This window comes from Tenrec ecaudatus, chromosome 3 (assembly GCF_050624435.1).
Source record: "Tenrec ecaudatus isolate mTenEca1 chromosome 3, mTenEca1.hap1, whole genome shotgun sequence".
NCBI lineage: Eukaryota > Metazoa > Chordata > Mammalia > Afrosoricida > Tenrecidae > Tenrec > Tenrec ecaudatus.
The window spans coordinates 134420686-134440288 of record NC_134532.1 but is presented as its reverse complement, the minus strand read 5'-3'; positions in this window follow the sequence as shown (position 1 = coordinate 134440288).

The window sequence follows — 19603 nt, the reverse complement described above, 5'->3', positions numbered from 1 at the left end:
ATTCTCTGAATTGGACAAATTGAAGTACAAGCTGAAATCCAAAGAGATAAATAATAAAACCATCTCAGGATCAAGCCTGAGCTTCTTATACCAATCATGAATTTTTAGTGAAGGCCTGGGCAGACAATAGTTCTGCATTCATACATTCAAATCATTTTTGTAAAGGTTCACTGGGGAGGCAACCAGTAAGTGTGGAGGTCATAATCATTCTAAGCTTACTGCAATCTTATGCTATGCTTTTCTACCTTTTCATTCCCTCGTTACAATATTTATTATTCCTTTTGGCAGTTTGAAAATGTTCATGGTAGTTTGAAATTGTTCTTCACACAGAAGCAAGTGATGGGACTAATGCCTTGCAAAAAAATCTTTTACCATATTTTGTTGCTAAGATGCACAATTTTCACTGGTTTCAGAACACCAAAATCAGGATGAGTTTATTTCAATCATTGTAAACTTATATGCTGTTGGCCAGGTGGCAAGTGTGCCCAAAATATGTGAGACAAAATCTCACCATCCTTGTTTCTAAGGAGATTCTGTCTGTACTTCTTCCCAGACAGACAGATTTGTTGGTTCTTCTGAAAGTCCACGGGTTCAATATTCTTTGCCCCTCAGGATTACCAGCAATTAGGTCCCTGGGTCAGCACATAAAGGTTTGCACTTAAAGAACTCTGGTTATGCTTTCAGGTATGTGTTGGACCGCTAACCACAAGGTTGGTAGTTCAAGCCTACCAGCTACTCCATGGGAGAAGCAAGAGGCTGTGCACTCCCATGAAGATTTACAAAGCCTTGGAAATCCTACATAAGGCCACACTGAGTCAGAAAGAGCTCAATGGCAGTAGGCCTCATTTAGGTTGGTGGTTTAAACCCATCTAGTGGTAACATGAGAAAACTTTCCTGATAATGGGCTTCTGTAAAGATTACAAGCTAGAAAACTCTATGGAGCCGATCTACCTTATAATATGTAATATCACCATGAATCAGAATTTATCTAATGGCTAGGAGAAAGAATGTAAGGAATTCAATTCTTCTATGTTAAATGAAGGGAGTAAAAACAAATTGTGAACCTATTTATAGATTGTTTTGAAATGCAGCCAGGCCGTTTGCTTTTCACGATCTATTATTAACATTCCTCCCCATTCCATTACGATGAATAGTCCATCTCTGAAGCAAAAAGTTCGGTGAAATAAGCTCCCTAAAGGGAAAGCGCTACTATTGACTACCAGTACACACGCACAAATATGTCTCAGGGCTCTGTAAATAGGAGTTGTCTGTATTTGTATTTGCTAAGATGACACAGCAGTTTGCTTAATTAAGAAAGTTGAGAATTGATCACCAGACAACTTAAGAAGAGCCATTTTAGCATCTTTTTAAAAATAACCTCCATTGGTAAGATATAACTAAAATAATAATGCATTTTGTACAGAAATATTTCTCATATACTGTAGAAAACACAGAGTGTCCAGTAAAGAAGTATGGGAATTTAGCGGACATGTGAGACGACTTTCATGTGACCGACATATTTTAGGGAGTAGAACAATTCTTCATATTTGAAGATAGAGTCAATCTAGGATTGTGCTGAAAGAAAACACGAGAGGCAATCAATCTAAGGAAGGAGCCGGACTTTGGCTGTTTTGAGATGATAACAAGTTTGGCCATTTCCCTCTTTATCATGTTTGTGTGTCAAAAGCATTTCTAGTGAGTCTGAGAATTAGAGCTTTCAGGCAGAGCAAGCTCATTAATAAGCCATGCCCACGCTGTACAGGACAGAGGGCGAGCATACAACTTATTTGTTATGCTTGCTTACACTCATTCTCCCACACTAACTGTAATCGTTCACCAAACATACACTTTGGTCAATATGGATGTCCTAGCACTAGAAGGGAAAGTAATTATCATAACAAACTTTGTCTGGACTCTGGCGACCTCTTGTGATGAAAACATGAAAAATCTAATGAAACAGGATTTTAAAAAAGACTTTTCTTGAGGTAAATTCCATTTGGACATTCCCATTCTTGGCGTATTGAGAGAGGAGCAACCTCTGGAATATAAGAACACTCCTAAATAGATCATTGGCGACCTTCCTCCGAAATGCCTTCACTATGAAGGTCATGCTATCAGACTTTAGCACATACTACAGCAGAGTCGGAGCCTGGGGCTGTACCGCACACCTTATAGTTTCTCCGGAGTCCAGACACCAGACATGTGTATCAGTCATTTTAGCCCCAGCACACTATCATGGTCTCTAGCACGATTTCTGAGTCCTTGGTACATTCAATATGCACTTAGATGAACTTCCTAACAGCCCGGCCTTGACGTTGTCCAACACCTTGTCTCCTCCAGTGATCTTGTCTCCACACTGCTCTACCACGCACTCCAAACCATGACTAATCTTTCTTTCTGACCATCATAGTTCTTTCTCCACCCCACACTCCCCAATGTACAAATCCCCCTCTGTAACAAGGTAGCTTGAATAAGCTCTGGACCTCCACAAAGGCAGAGTAGCACTGTCCCTTTGGGTTTCTAAGACTAATCCTTTACAGGAGTAAAGAGCCTTGTCTTTCTTGCACAGCGTGGCTACTGGGTTCACACAGCTGACCTTGTTCAAGGCTAAACCCACTACGCCACCAGAGCTCCTTACAACATGGACCTAGGCTCTGTTAGTTATAATAGTTTCTCATTGTGCAGCCCCCCTGGGCCCCTTTTAACTCCCTATCAGCTTAATCTCAATGATCATTCATCACAATTACACCCTGGTAGACAGCCCCTCCTTCTCTCTTTGTTCTCTGCATTCTCTTGGCAAAGCCACACACCCTCACAAGGTTGTTTCTGTCACATGGTGGCTTCTTACCCTGGGATTTACAGACTAGAACCTTGGGGCTTCAAGGTAATGATTTTTCAGAAGCACAGCATCCAAACCACTAACGAAAAGTTACTAGTAAAGCACATAACTGCTACCCAGAGATTCCTCCACACCCGCGTGTCGATCCAAATCTCCCCTCAACTTTTCCCAGCACTGGGTAAATCATGTCAGAATAAAGACTCGCCTGATTTCAAATTCGTGATTAAAAAATCTCTGTGCTGGGATCTCCCGTGGTTCCTGGACATCCATGCTGTTTCTTGCTCGTCTCTCCTCTCAGAATGACACGCTGTCTCATCTCTTCTCAGTGCCCTCGCTGATGTCGCTCTCAACTGATACCCTCGTTTCCGAATGTACTGAGAAAACGGAAGCAACCAAAAGGGAATCTGAAGAGAGAGGGCGAACTCCTATAAGCCCTCTCCCTGCCCCGCCATACAGCTGCCCACCTCCCTGCCCCGCCATACAGCTGCCCACCTCCCAGCCCCGCCATACAGCTGCCCACCTCCCAGCCCCGCCATACAGCTGCCCACCTCCCTGCCCCGCCATACAGCTGCCCACCTCCCTGCCCCGCCATACAGCTGCCCACCTCCCTGCCCCGCCATACAGCTGCCCACCTCCCAGCCCCGCCATAGAGCTGCCCACCTCCCTGCCCCGCCATACAGCTACCCACCTCCCTGCCCCGCCATAGAGCTGCCCACCTCCCTGCCCCGCCATACAGCTACCCACCTCCCTGCCCCGCCATAGAGCTGCCCACCTCCCTGCCCCGCCATACAGCTGCCCACCTCCCTGCCCCGCCATACAGCTACCCACCTCCCTGCCCCGCCATAGAGCTGCCCACCTCCCTGCCCCGCCATACAGCTGCCCACCTCCCTGCCCTGCCATACAGCTGCCCACCTCCCTGCCCCGCCATACAGCTGCCCACCTCCCTGCCCCGCCATACAGCTGCCCACCTCCCTGCCCCGCCATACAGCTGCCCACCTCCCTGCCCCGCCATACAGCTGCCCACCTCCCTGCCCCGCCATACAGCTGCCCACCTCCCTGCCCCGCCATACAGCTGCCCACCTCCCAGCATGTCCTGCTTTGCTCCTTTTACTTTGCTTGACACAGTGTGCTCGTTCGCCAAAGCCGCGGTTTTCACTTCGCGAGCTGCTCCCTTCCCCATTCCCATTTTCCAGGCTAAAGACAGTGCTGCAGCAAATTTCCCCCTCTCTTCTACATCACCATATAGATACTTTTTGAAGATTTTTGTGGGAGACTTCCATTTTCCCACGGACTATGGAAAGCCTCATAGTATGCACCCCTCTTTATGTCCTCATGACCTACAGCACACGCATGAAATTATTTCCATCATTCCACACCACCCTCCAACTGTGCCTTTTTGTTTTCCTTTTTTAGAAAAAAACATGCCTCTGAAATTTCTCTACTCTTGTTTCTCCAATCCCTCCTCTGTTCTCTCTCAAATCTAGTCCATTCGGGCTTTGGCCCCATGTGGCAGTTACATAAATTCCTGTCAACTTGAAGATGTTAAGCATGAAGGGGTTGAGTTTAGCCTGGTCTCAGCTTAATGACCTCATTGGGAGGCCAGGCCCACTCTCTCTGCCTTCCATTCCCTGCTGTTGAGACATGAGACGCTCAGAGAGCTGAAGGAGCCACATGGAGACCTGCGTCAGCACTGAGATATTTCTATACCACCACTGGATCCACAAGACTTTCTTCCTACTGGACTGTGATCTTCCTGCATTCAGCATCATTGAATGTACTGCATGAGTGTTAAGAGGGATGTATAGACAAGTATTAGACATATGGGCTAATATCAAAATTATGGACTTGATCTGGACTGGGCTGGGATTTTTCTCAAACTACAATTGCTCTTTGATTTAAAGCTCTTTCTTATACATGTATGAATGTCCCTGGATTTGTTTCTCTAGTCAGCCCAGACTAACATACCCAAACATCACACAGTTTCTTTTTAAAGATCACCAGTGACCTCCAAGGCGCTAAATCCAGTGGCCAATTCTTTTTTTAAAGTCATTTCATTGGGTGCTCCAATAGCTCTATGACAATCCATAGATACACCCATTGTGTCAAGCATATTTTTACATTTGTTGCCATCATCATTTTCAAAACATTTTCTTTCAACTTCAGTCCTTGGTATTGGCTCCTAATTTTTTGCCCCTTTCTCACCCCCTCCTTTCCTCCCCCACACTTTTAGAAGTGTTTTCCGGTCGAGTTTGATGGGGTGTCATGCCCTGACCCCAAAGTCTATTTTTAGTATTCCCTGGGGACTTTTATGATTAATTTTCTGGAACATTTTCTCCTAGATTTATTGGCCATTTGTATTTCTGCCCTTGTGAAACTTCTCTTTAAAGTCCTTTGCCCACCTCCTCAGTGGGCAATTAGTGTTTTTCTTTTTGTAACCTAGCAAAGTACTGTAGATTTTAGTAATAAGGCCTTTGTCTGATATGTCATTGCTAAAGATGTTTTCCCAGTCCTTGGGCTCTCTTATTACTCTCTTGGTGAATGTTTTCAATGTACACAGGTGTTTTATCTTCAGGATACATCCCACTTGTCAATTTGTGCCTCATCTGTATTTGAGTCCTTCCCTCTTTCTGATTGCCTATGGATTCCTTGTGCCAAATTTCTAAGATTTGTCCAAATTCCCTCATGGATGGCCCTACTAGTTTTGGGTTTTACCTCAAGGTCTGTGATCCACCTTGAGTTTATTCTTGTGTGTGAAGTGAGTTAAAGGTCTTGCTTCATTTTTCTACAGATAGATATCAATTTTTTCCAGCACCACTTAGTGAAGAGGGCATCTGCTTCCCATTTGATAATTTTGGGGCCCCAAAATCAGTTGTCTGTATACTGATGAATTTATTTCTGGGTTTTCATTTTTTCCCCACTGATCTGAATATCTGTCATTATATCAATATTGCACTGTTTTGAGCACTGTAGTTGTATAATAGGTTCTAAAGTCAGGTAAAGCAAGCCCTCCCACTCTGTCCTTCTTGAAGAGTTCTCTGCTGATTCTGGGCTTCTTCTCTCTCCATTTTAAGTTGGTAGTCAGTTTTTCCAGTTCTTTGAAGAAAGATGTTGGTTTTTGCAACAGAATGCATTAAGCTTATATAGTACCTAGGGCAGGACTGACATTTTTACTATATTAAGTTTTCCGATCCATGGACATATAATATATGTTGATATAATGACAGATATTCAGAACATGGGACATTCTTCCATTTGTTGAGGTCACTCTTGGTTTCTTTTAATAATGTTCTGTAGTTTTCCTTATGCAAATCTTTTCTCTTATAGTCATGTCTGTCCTTAGATATTTCCATTTATGCTTGGCTATCGTGAAGGGTACCACCTTTTTGATCCCATCTCCCCTGGTCTTGTCTGATGTGTATAGCCATCCGATCTTGTATCCTGCCACTCTGCCATATTCCTCTATTGGCCCTCATGTGGAGCTTTTGGAATTTTCCATATATAAAATAATATCATGTGAAAATGATATTTTCACCTCTTCCTTCCCCAGGCAAATGCCTTTGATGTCTTTTCTTTGCCTTACGCTGTAAGCTAAGGCCTCCAGTACAATGTTAAATTATAGTGGGGACAAGGGGCATCTTTTTCTGGGATTGTTTTCATCTTTTCCCCATTGACTACAATGTTGGCTTTTGGTTTTTTATTTATAGTTTAAATAATATTACAGAATTTTCCTTCCATTCCTATTTTGTTGAGTGTTTTAAACAGGAATTGGTGTTGCATTTTGTTGAATGCATTTTCCCCATCTATTGATATTATCATGTGCTTCTTATAATTTTTTTATGTCAATGTGGCAAATAATACTAATGGTCTTTTGTATGTTGAATCATTCCTGCATCCCTGGTATGAATCCTAATTGGTCATAGTGAATTATTTGTTTTATATGCTTTTGTATTCTTGCATCGATGTTCATTAGGGATATTGGGTGTGTAGTTCTCAATTCTTGTGGGATCCTTGCCCAATTTAGCGATCAGAGTTATACCAATTTCATAGAAATAGTTCAGGAGTTTTCCATCTTTGTCTATTTTCTGAAAGTGTTTATGTAGCATTGAATGCATGGTTGAATTCTCTTGAGAAGCCATTTGGCCTGGGGGCTCATTTTGCTGGTAAACCCTTGGTAACCTTGTCTATTTCTTCTATTGCCATGGGCCTGTTGAGATTCTTGACGTCCATCTGGAATAGTCTATGGAGAGATTGTATTTTCCAAGTATTTTTCCAAAATATTTTCCAAAAATATTTTCCAAGTATTTTTCCATATCTTCCAAATTGTTGAATTCATTGGAGTACAGACTTTCATAGTGCTGTGTAATTATTCCTTTGATTTCATTGTGATATCTCCTGTTTCATGCCTCATCCTTGCTATTGAAATTTGTTCCTTCCTTTCCTTGGTTAGACTTGCCAGTAGCCTGTTGATTCTGTTAATCTTTCAAATAACCAACTTTCAGCTACATTAATTTTTCCATATTTTCTTGTTTTTCCTCTCATGAATCTCAGCCCTGATTTTCATTTGCTATAGTAGAATTGTTGTGTTGACTCTGCTCTAATTGCTGTAAGTTTTGTGTGAGCATATCAGTCTCTCTTTCTTTTTCATGTGTGCATATATTAGCAAAATTCCTCTGATAACTACCTGTGCTGTATTCCAAAGGTTTGATATGTCGTATTCTCATTGGTTTCTAGAAACTTTCTGAGTTCATCTCTGATCTGGATCAGCACCCACTCCTTTTGCAATAGAGGGTTATTCATCCTCCAATTGTTTGCCCTTGTTTTCTTAATCGTCCTTTTGCTGATTTCCAGCCTTATGGTGTAGTGGTCAGAGAGAGACTTCTGTGTGATCTCTATGTGCTTGAATTTACAGATCAACTTGTGTCCCAGCATGTGGTCTATCATCAAGTATGTGCCACATGACTTTGAAAAGAATATGATATTTTTGGCCTTTGAGTGGAGAGCTCTGAAAATATCTACCAGGTCAAGTCTGATTGTAATGTTTAGATCTGTAGCCTCCTTGTTAAGCTTCTTTCCTTTAATCTACCTTTCTCGGAAAGTGGTATATTAAAGTCACCTACTATACTTGTTGAACCTGTAATTCTCTTTTCAACTTTTGGAGTGTTTGATTGATGAATTTTGCGGGATTCTCCTTGGACACATACATATTTATTATGTTCACTGGTTCTTGGTCTACTGTTCTCTTGAGCATTATGTAGTGCCTGCCCCTCCTAATCTCTTATTATGGATTGCATCTTGAGATCTATTTTGTCCAAGATTAGGATTGCAACCCCTGTTTTTTTTTGAATTGCCATTTGCTTGGTATATTTTCTCCAGTCTTTGATTCTCAGCTTATTTTTGTCTGTAATCTTTTGAGATGTGTCTACTGTAGGCAGCAGATCGGCAGGTTGTGTTTTCCAAGCCAGTATATTAGCCGCTTTTATTTAATGCCTGAGTTCAGTTCATTGATATTCAGAGTTATTATATCCATCTGTGGATTCTGTGATGTCATCTTGTACCTTCTGTGTTTAGTGTTTTCCTACTTCCTTTTCTTATCAGTATGTTGTGCATGTGTGTGTGTGTGTGTTTCATCCTTGCTTTCTTTCCACCGTTGAGCCAATGCTATATTTGGGGCTGTTATCTCTTTGTTGCCCTCTGGGTGGGGTTGTTCTAAGTGGTGGTCTCTTATTTATGCCCACTGAGTGCTGTTCTGCCCATACTGGGTTGGCAAAGACCTTTTTTAGGGCTGGGTTTCTTTTAACGTATACTTTGAGTTTTTCCTTGTGTGGGAAGACTTACTTTTCCATCTATCGTGAGAGATAATTTGGCTGGGTAGACTATTATTGGGTTTTCATTATTTCCTTTCAATTTTTGGAATATGTTACTCCACTCTCTCTTCTTCTTCACATCATCCACTGATAGTCTTAGCATACTCTTATTTGGGTTCTTTTATATATGACTACTTGTTTTCCCCTAGATGTTTTCATGATTTTCACCATTTCCTCAAAGTTGGATATTTGAACTATTATATGCCTTGGTGACTTTTTGGGATTCAGTCTAGCTGGTGTTCTTTCAGCCTCCTGAATGGTTGTCTGGTTTTCATTCATTAAGCTGAGGAAGTATTCCTCTAAGAATTCCCTTACTATTTTTGCTGTTGACTTCTTTGTTGTGTCTTCCAGGTAGTCCAATTATTCTAACATTGGTCCTCTTCATAGCATCAGGCATGGCTCTCAGGTTTTCTTTAACTTCTCTGATTATCTTTTTTGACTGCCTTTCCAATTTTTTGAAGTCTTCCTGGTTATCCTGTAGGTCACTGGTGCTGGTCTCTGCCTTCTCAAGTATTTTGGCAAAGTCTATGAATTTTCTACTGTTTTTTTATTCTTGGCCCTTAGTTTTTGTATTTCCATTTGGTGCATAGCCGTTACCACTTCTATCATTTCATCCTTTTTCGATATTGTTTCCCTCATATCCTGCATAATTCCAATAAGCATTCTGAAGATTTCTTTCTGTGGTAGATCAATGTCTGCTGCTTCTGTGCACATAGTTAGGTTCAGGACTTCTTAGGCCAATGGTCACTTCTTAATGGGGGAGGACTTTATGTCACCTAGCAAAATTTGATTTATTACTTCTTCCTCCTCCCAAAATAATAAAAATCAGTGCATTCAGTCAATGCTGACTTATAGGTCTTTTTGATTCACTTGTTTTCCTGGGCACTACATTTTCCTGAATTTTGCCATCTCTCTGGCTAGTTCTCTCCCACCTTTGCTTACTCTATGTTTTAATGCTTGGTTTTCTTCTATTAACTATTACTGTTACTGTGACTTCATTGGGTACCTCATCTAATCCCTTGATGTTAAATAGAGTATCAATCCTTATGGGTTATGAAGGGAGGGGGGGGAAGAGGATTGCTGAAGTTGTACGAACTGAGAGCTTTAGGAACTGCTGGTAGACAGATCCGGTGAAGAGAAATCATATTACATAATTATACCTGAAAAACATCTTCATTATTGCCTCTCCTTCCACTGTCATCACCCAAAGGAAATTTTGAATTTGACTTTCATCTTTGAATGTTGTACATTTAAAACTTCCATGGACTGCATTTGCTGTCAAAACCTCTAGGGGGAGACCTTTACATTTTTCTCAGTTAAGGAAACAGCCAAACCCACCCATTTCTGTGTAGTAGATCCAGGTTAATTTCATTGTTATAAGACAGAGGAGACGGCTGGTTTTCTCAGTAAGCTATTTTTATTGTTTTATTCTACAAGCATTTATTGAACATTTAATAAGTGCCAAGAATTGTTAGGATGCAGCTTTGAATTAGACATGACTCTATCCTTAGGTAGAATACAATCTTCTGGTGAAGGCAGCTAAGATAATTTCAGATAGTGATTCCTTCTACAAGGAAAGTACATTTAGTAGGAAGGTTTCTCTAAGGAGATACTGTATGAACTGTCAACTGAAGAATGAGTGGGGGGCAACTTGCAAAGGCTCAAGGGTAGAGTTTTGGGTTTTACTTTACCCATGGACATTTATTTTCTCACAGTTCCAGAAGGTAGAAGTCCTAATAGGGCACTGGATCTAGAGGAAGTCTTGTGTTTTTTGTTGGCTCTGGGAAGTCTCTTATATTTCAGTTCCTTGGAGGTCTGCATGTGGTGACTCATTGTGAATGAAGTAAAGGTTTTCAGAGCAGATCATGTTTTACATTCAATATTTCTTACACATTTTGCTTCAGCTTATCCATTACAATCCCCTCAGTGTCAACTGAAATGTATTGAGAACAAAAATCCCTTACTAAATGCAGACATCCCAAAGTACTTTACTTAATGGGGTCTCTGTGGGATTTTTTATAACTTGATAATTGCTCCAGGACAAACAGGCTGGAAGTGGATATCACCCAAAAGGGTCAAATGACTGAGGGTCATTTCTTCTAAACTGTTGGTGATTAAAAAAGCTAGGCGCAGCTATCTACTTAGTCAACCAAGACATCCTGAGACTGGTCTATGAGCTGCTCATGGTCCTGTGGTTACCCTAAAACCTGAGTTAATGTAAACCATCAAGTAATGCATGACTCCCCAAAGTGTAAATTCCAAAGTAAAAAGGTTTATATTCTCTATCAATTTTTATTTCAAACAGGACACCACTAACACAGCCTGTTACTATCAGTCTCCTTGATGGTGGCACCTTGAAAGAAAGTTTTATTTCTTCCTCCAACTTGGCTTGAGTAAATTGGCCCCAGAGCTAGGATAATACCTGCATTTTCAGGTGATAAACTCTCAAAGCCTATGTTTTTCCTGTGTTTTCTCTTTACATTTCTCCTTCTTTCAAAATGCTCTGAACTTTGTTCTTGGGAAAATACTTCCTTCTTAAAAAAAAAATCTTAAATGTTTGATTATTTTCACACGGTGTGAATTCAATTCCAGACCCAAAGCTTAACTAAGGGGCATTGTCTTAGAAGTTCCACCAGTCTCAGTCTCTATCCAACACATAAGACTGGGGTCATCGATGATTTTGCATTCTGTCCCATATTTTTCTCCCACTCAATCCAGGACCTTCTAATCCAGTGGTTCTCAACCTTCCTAATGCTGTGACCCTTTAATACAGTTCCTCTCCTCATGCTGTGGTGACCCCCCAACCATAAAATTATTATTGTTGCTACTTCATAACTGTAATTTTGCTACTGTTATGAATAGGGAAACCCCTGTGAAAGGGTCAATTGATCCCCAAAGGGGTCGTGACCCACAGGTTGAAAACCGCTGTTCGAAGGGGATCCTTTTCAAAGTAGTTGATAGTGACAACCTGCCAGTATCTTGTTTTTCTGGTCTCAGGGGGTGGAGAGTGACATTTGTGTGGTCTCTCAAGTCAATTGGACTAATTGATTGGTTCCTTATGGCTTTTGATTTCATCGCTCTTCTTCCTCTGAATGGGGATAGACCAATGGTTGCTCCTTGGATGGCTGCACATAAGCTTTTAAGACTCCAGCTGCTATTTGCAAAAGTAGGATGTAGAGCTCTGTCTTTCTGTACCATGCTATGCCAACTGATATTGCTGTCTCCTTGGGACTATGCTCCTGATCCCCCAGGCCGAGCATCTTATTCCCTCAAGGTGTTTGGTTATATCTAAGAACTTCTCATAACTTTCCCTCTGTAGGTTCTACCATAGTCATAGCTAGATTTACAGCACAGGTTAACATGCATATAGAACTATCTTCTATCAAACCTATACATATTTATCTGTGGACTTCTATTCTTGAGGGTAGCTTTAAATGCAGAGTTCATAGCAAGAGTAAAGAACTAGTGTAGAGGTTGGTAAACTTTTTCTGTAAAGGGCCAGATGATTGAAATTTTGAGTTTTGTGGGCCATGCTTTTTTTCTGAAGCAATTACTCCTCTGTTGTTTCATAATACAAACAGCCATAGTCAATATGCCAACTGTGTTAGTCTGGGTTGACTAGAGAAACAAATTCTTAGACACTTATGTGTGTTTAAGAAACAGCTTTATATACAAGAGTAATTGAATATTGAGAAAACATCCCAGCCCAGTGCAGATCAAGTCCATAAGTCTTATATTAGCCCATATGTCCAATACCAATCTATAAATTCTTCTTCAGACTCACGAAAGCCATGAAATGATGCTGAATGCAGGAAGATCAGTGGGTAGGAAGTCTTGTGCATCCAGTGGTGTTATAAGCTGGCAGGGGCATCCACGTGGCTCCTCTATCTCAGGGCACTATCATAGCTCCATGTCAGCGGCAAGGTCTCCTAGAGAGTAAGCCTGTGTCTAGGCTCCAGCCAGCTATTTATCTCCTTAACACCTCCAAATGAAGTCATCAAGCTGTGACCTCATTGATAAACTAAACTCCACCCCTTCACGCTTAATTATCTCAAACTGACAACAGATTATATAACTACCACACCAACAAATGAGCATGACTATATTCCAAGATAACTTTTTATTTTGCTTTTACAAAGATATTTGCAGGATCAATCCGGCCTGGTGGTAGTAGCTGGCTAATCATTACCAAAGGTCACTGTTTGGCATGTTCAAAGCTTGAAGAAAGGTCGTTGTAATAGGTCAAAGATGAGAATGGAGTAAGATGAGGTAGAACAGTCACTAGAGGGCAAATCCCACAGAGCCATGTACACCACAAGGAGCAGTATAATATTTTCTTTCCTTTGTTCACTCACCTAAAACATTATTAAGGAATTCCAAGTATGATGGTAGTAAATCTCGTGTTGATATAGAGGGTTAAAGTGCTTGTCTGCTAATTAAAAGGTCTACAGTTCAAACCCACCAGCTGCTCCAGCAGACACATATATGGCCATTTGTTTCCATAAAGATCTACAGCTTTGGAAATCTTATGGGGCCAGTTTTACTCTGCCCTGGAGGGTCTTTATGAGTCAGAATCCACATGATGGCAACAAATGTGGTTTGGTGTGGGTGCAATGGTAACCACTCAACTGCTTACCTGAAGGTTGGTGGTTCAAATCCACCTGCTGGTGATCCATTCCTGTAGATATTACAGAATAAAACCCACTGTGAATCAGTTCGGCTTTGACCCATTGGGTTCTTATGAGTCGGAGCTGATTTGACAGCAGATAACATCACCCACAAGGGTCTGAAACTCTATAGGAGTTAGACTCAGTTTGAGACCTCCTGGAGCTCTGATCTAGAGGGCAAGAGGCATAAACTGGGCGATTTAATACAGTATCCTAGTTCTCATGTGGAATCTCTGGTTAGTGCAGGTGGTTGAGTGTTCAACCATTCACCAAAAGATTAGAAGTTCACGACATTCCCTCACTGACCCATAGCACCACAGGGGACCGACTGGAGACATTGCAAAGTGTACCTCATCTGTTCTATTCACAGTGGAGTGAAATGTAAGGGAGTGTAACTGGACAGCAAGGGAAGCAAAGTTACCAACTCTCCAAAGAATCCTGAAAGGAGACTTCTGACTTGGTGGACAGGGCTTGGCACCTCAGCAAACTTGATCAGAAAATATGCATAAAGGTCATCATACAGACCTAGAACTATCTGTTGTTTGGATTCCCCCCCCCTCTTCTTCTTTTTTATTATTTTTTGGGGGTGTTGCTGTTTATTTTCTTTTACCCCATGTCTATCTATGTAAGAAAGACAGGACAAACAATCCCCAGGAGAAAGTTATTCGACTGGAAGTTCTAGGGGAACAAGGGAGGGGAGGCCACAGGGAGGGGGATGGGGAGCCAACACACTCAGAGATAAGGGAACAATAAGAGATCTAAAATGGATGGTGAGGAGGGCATATAATGCCGGGTGGGGCTTGATCAAGAGCAATGTATCGGAGAGGAAATGCTGAGAGCCGAATGGAGGGTGAGCATGATAGTGGGACAGGAGGGAGGTGAAAGGAAATAGAGGAAAGACATAGGAGGCAAAAACTATTTATAGAGGTATAACTATAGGCATGTATATATGTAAATATATTAATTTATAATGAAAGGGATACAAGTCAATGTACCAATATTTATGTGATAATTATTAAGATAACAGGTGGACTTTGGGCCTCTATTCAAAGCCTTCCTTAACACAAAACACTTTGTTCTGATAACCTGGCACTCCTTGATACTCACCTTCCTGACATGATCACTGGAGACAAAATGCGTGTATAAGCAAATCTGGTGAAGAGAGCAGATGGTGCCCAGCTATCAAAAAAATATACAACTGGGGTATTAAAGGCTTGATGTCAAACAATTGGTCATCTAGCAGGGAACCAATAAGCCCCCATGGAAGAAGCACACAAGCGTGTGTGATCATGAGGTATCGACTGGATAAGGCATCGGGCATCAAAAGACCCAAAAACAAACAACTATACTGATGTGAAAGAGGGGGTAGGATTGGAGACCCCAAACCCATCTGTAGATAACTGGATATCTCCCCACAGGAAGGGATGATTCAACCAAGGTGCAATTTAGCACCAATGAATCATATATCATTCCTCTAGTTCCTGCATACTTCCTCCTCCCATGACCCATTTCTAACTTACAAATCTAGCTAGACTGGAAAATACACATTGGTACAGATAATAGCTCTTGACACAAGGAATTCAGGCAAGATAAACCCCTCAGGAACAGTAGTGGGAGTAGTGTTATTATGAAGGTAGGGGGATGGTCAGGGAGGGGGAAGGGTGAGAAAGGGGGAACCCATCACAAGACTGGATATATAGCCCCCACCCCACAAAGGGGACAAATAACAGAAATGTGGGTAAAGGGAGACAATGGACAGTGTAAGATATGAAATAACAATAACAATATATAATTGTCAAGGATACAGGAGGGAGGGGGAAAAAAGAGGAGCTTACACCAAGGGCTCAAGCAGAAAATGTTTGGAAATGATGATGGCAACATATGTATAAATATGCTTGATACAATTGATGTATGTCATGTTATAAGGGCTGTAAGAGCCCCCAATAAAATTATATATAAAAATTTGAAGTTCAAGTCCATCCAGAAGTGCGTCAGGAAAAAAGGCCTGGAAATTCCAAAGTCATACCCAGTGAACATCTTGTGGAATACAGTTCTACTCTTCCACATATGGGGTTCCAGGAGTGTGGATTGACTCTATGACAACTAGTTAGATTTTTATTTATAAGTCATGGCATCTCCTACATTCCATCACCTGAATCATGAGATCTCCACCCAACACATAACCCTTCCTTAGGCTAAACTTCATGGAAGAGAGGAATTCCATTTTGGAGTATGTTTAAATGGAGGTGTTTAAGGGCCCTCGGAAAGGGTGTATCCTCCGAGTGGTGTGTCGGATATTTGAAGCTTGGAAGAGAAGTCCTGGCGGTAGGTGTCGACTTAGAAGCCATCGGTATGCAGTTGGTAGGGAGAGGCGTGAAAGTGCTCTAGAGCCCATGCGAAGAGTATACAGGAGGAGGGCAATCAGAACATGAAGGGTCACAGGTGGGAAACTGAAAAGCAGTGGCTGGAGACTCAGCGGGGCCGTCTGAGGAGTAGTGACGTGCAGAGAGGAGACCATTTGATTTCGTGGTTTAATTTGAAGTAGGTCTACAGAGTACATTACAGTTTTAAATTCCACACTGCACACGCACTGTGTTTCAATTCCCCAAGGCAATGCCCTCAGGGTATTCCCTCTCATATCCTGCTCCTACCCCTCCAGCAGTTGGAAACCATCCTGAAGGGAAATCGCAGTGGAGGGAGTTGAGTCTCTGTGGTGCCTACCTCCCAGCCCTTCTCTCTCTGACCATTCCTGCTTACACCCCTTGCCTGTCATATGGCCTCATCAACTTGAAGCACTCAAAACACTGTACTGGAGATTCTGCCCAAGGAGCCCAATCTAGCACCATACCTTACAACCACTTTACAATATTTTTGAAAGGGACACATGAGATCATGTTGGTAAAAGTGCCTAGGGCAACTCCTGAGACACATTTATTAAAGGCTGACATCCCTTGGTTCTTCTCCCTCCCCAACCCCACCCCCCAGCAAAACCCTGTTATTAAGAGCTAGTCTAGACATCATACCATTTCCTAGTTCAATCACATCAAGAAATATTGTAAAATTGTTACCCAAATAAATTTCAAGCCATTTTCTTTCTTCTTGGACTTTTCGATATCAGCTCCCATTACCACCCGTCCCCAGCCCGCCCCTAGGGAGCCTTATTTGAGTTGTTGCCTCTATAGTTCTACATTTCCTGAGTTTCTCACACCCCCCAGACATAGAAAAACCCATAACAAAGGTTGAAGAAGGCTACCAACAATGACAAAATACAACAGAGATAAAACCCACTATGAAAAAAACCCACAGAAAATATTAAAAACCAGATCAAGCCCAAAGTGCATTAGAGAGGAGGTCAAGTGACACAGTTTAACCATTCAAATCAGATTTATCATTTTAATCTACTAGAGTCATCTCTCCAATACCCTGTTTGGTACTCTCTCCAATACTGTCAGTTATAGGTAGAGGGAAATCACCTGAGGCATATTCTCTGTGTAGATCCTGTAAATATATTTTGGGTTGCCATTGTCATCTAAAGCCTCTGTACACCAGAATCTCACAAATTAAGCTCTGATATTATTCCCTCTTTCAGATTTTGATTATATGCCTTAGAATCCTCGGATTGCAGATGTTGATGTGCTTCTTCCATATGGGTTTAGTTGATACCTGACTTAGATGGCTGCTCATTTGAAAACAAACCTTTAAGCCCTCAGACAATATTGTTTCTGGTAGTGAGGTGCCATTTAATTTCTTCCTCACACTTTGCTATAGCACCTGTATTTCCTTCATGAAGGTGAGTATCAAGCGGGACCATATCAGAAGAACTACTTAATTGTTCTTAGATTGGAACTAGGAATATGTGAGAGACTGGAATCCATTCCTGAATCTATGTGTTTTTTTTTTGAGGGAAGAAACATTGAAATTTATTTCTATATCTCCATATAGAATAAGTTTTCCCAGGAAGCACATTTTATTGAATTTTTATATGTTCACTATTTACTAACAACACTAGCTAGGACATGTGTTAGGATCCCATGTACCTGAAAGTCTGGACTCTCTGCTCAGGTTGTTGTATTTGTCTTGGTTTCTTTTTTTAAACATTTTATTAGGGGCTCATACAACTCTTATCACAATCCATACATATACATACATCAATTGTATAAAGCACATCCGTACATTCTTTGCCCTAATCATTTTCAAAGCATTTGCTCTCCACTTAAGCCCTTTGCATCAGGTCCTCTTTTTTTTTTCTTCCCCAACCTCCTTCCCTGCTCCCCCTCCCTCATGAGCCCTTGATAATTTATAGATTATTATTTTGTCATATCTTGCCATATCCGGTGTCTCCCTTCACCCCCCTTCTCTGTTGTCCATCCCCCAGGAAGGAGGTCACATGTAGATCCTTGTAATCAGTTCCCCCTTTCCAACCCACTCACCTCTACTCTCCCAGTATTGCCCCTCACCCCCTGAATCTATGCTTTTTATCTGCCTCTATTTTCTGGTAGAGAATCTTATCGATGATCTCCCCGGAGCATTAAGATCTTCTGTGTATAGTGTCATTGAGTAGCTCATGGTACTAATTTTTAAAACACTATTGAGAGAGGGAGATTGAATAAGTGTAGGCTAACTACATATCACAATATGTGGATAATTCACTTGTACAGAATACATCTCTATGTGACTGGACTATTTGCACAAAAAATGGGAATCAGTGGTCAGGCAAAATTTACAACAATATTCACTGACAAGGTTAGTCATAGGTCTGCCAGAATGATGTATATCAATACAGTAAGTCAGGCACTGAGTTAGTAAGTAAATGTTAGTCTGCCTCCTGACAGTTCAATATACTCTTGGTATTGCTTCATCACACACCATGTAATTTCTGCTTCATCACACACCATGTAATTTCTGCTTCATCACACACCATGTAATTTCAGTCTTAACTCTTAAGGTTACACGTGTGTTTGAAGTAGAATCCAGTTCACCTAGTGGAGTTCCCACATCTGATCCCAATGGTATAGCCTTTGGAGCATATTGTGCACCTTAAAAATCCAGGATTCAATATCCCAGCGTTCTATGGCACGTGGCCTGGGTCTCCAGGGGGCGTACAGAAACTCCGAGCAATGTGACATATGAGGTGCATATTATGAAGCATATTCCCCCCTTAGGCTCCTTAAAAGTATTGTTAGTCAATTTTCCCCCACTTGGTCCTCCCCCGTTTCTACCATCAGACAGGCACTTAGCATGACGTTTCTGATCACCCCTATTGCCTTGTTTCAGTCTCCGCACCCTGGTGTGTTGTATAGCACTCTTTGTGGCTCGTTCACATTGTGCTTCTTTTTTGTGTGTGTGCTCTGATTGAACCTGCAGGGTTTTTCCTCAGTGTTCTCCCTTTAGTCATGGTCTACTTCACGGGAATGGGCAGTGAAATTGCACAGGGCCCAGTATTAAAGGGCCCCCTCTGTCAGAACCACTACCATCGAGTCAATTCTGACTCATCGTGACCCTGTAAGAGAGAGAACTGTCCTGTGGGCTTCCAAGATTGTCAGTCAGTCCTGGAGCAGAAAGCCTCATCTTTCTCCCATGCAGTGGCTGGTAGTTTCCAATGACTGAGTTCCCGATTGGCCAGATCGGCCGCCTCGATATAGCCCGCTCTACCACTAGGGCCCCAGACCTGGTTGCTGTCTTGAAATTATTCACTTGTTAATAAGGGCCCATATGCTTTTCACTTTTCAAAATAAGTAAGTAGTCCTGCCTTTGGCCGGCCGCTTCAGAAGGCATGGTGGCCTAGGTCTCTTTGTCCGAGAAGGGACTTAACTTTTGATGGTGAGACAAATGGGGGCTTACTTCACTTAAACCTTTCATGCCTGCGCAAACACGCTTGCTTCATCTGTCTGTCCAAGTAAATAGCAGTTATCTTTCGGATTAAACTCACTTTCCTGGTGTGGTTTCTCTGCTCTCTGACGAAGCGCCTGTAGGAAGATAAGCAAGCACAACCTTTCTCAAGCCCTTTATCAGTTGGCCCTGGAGTCATTTAAGAAACATACAATATGCTCTCAAGACTTATCCTGGGTACACAGTCTTATTCGTTTTCTAAGTGACCATCTCTACATTCTGTACCGTTGAAAGTGCTTCTGTACATTTGTCTACACTTGCTCCCCAGTTCTGGGCATTTGACTTAGACCTAATTTCGTTCTCTGCCCTGACGTTTTGACGTGCCATATGTTCTGTTGCCCTCC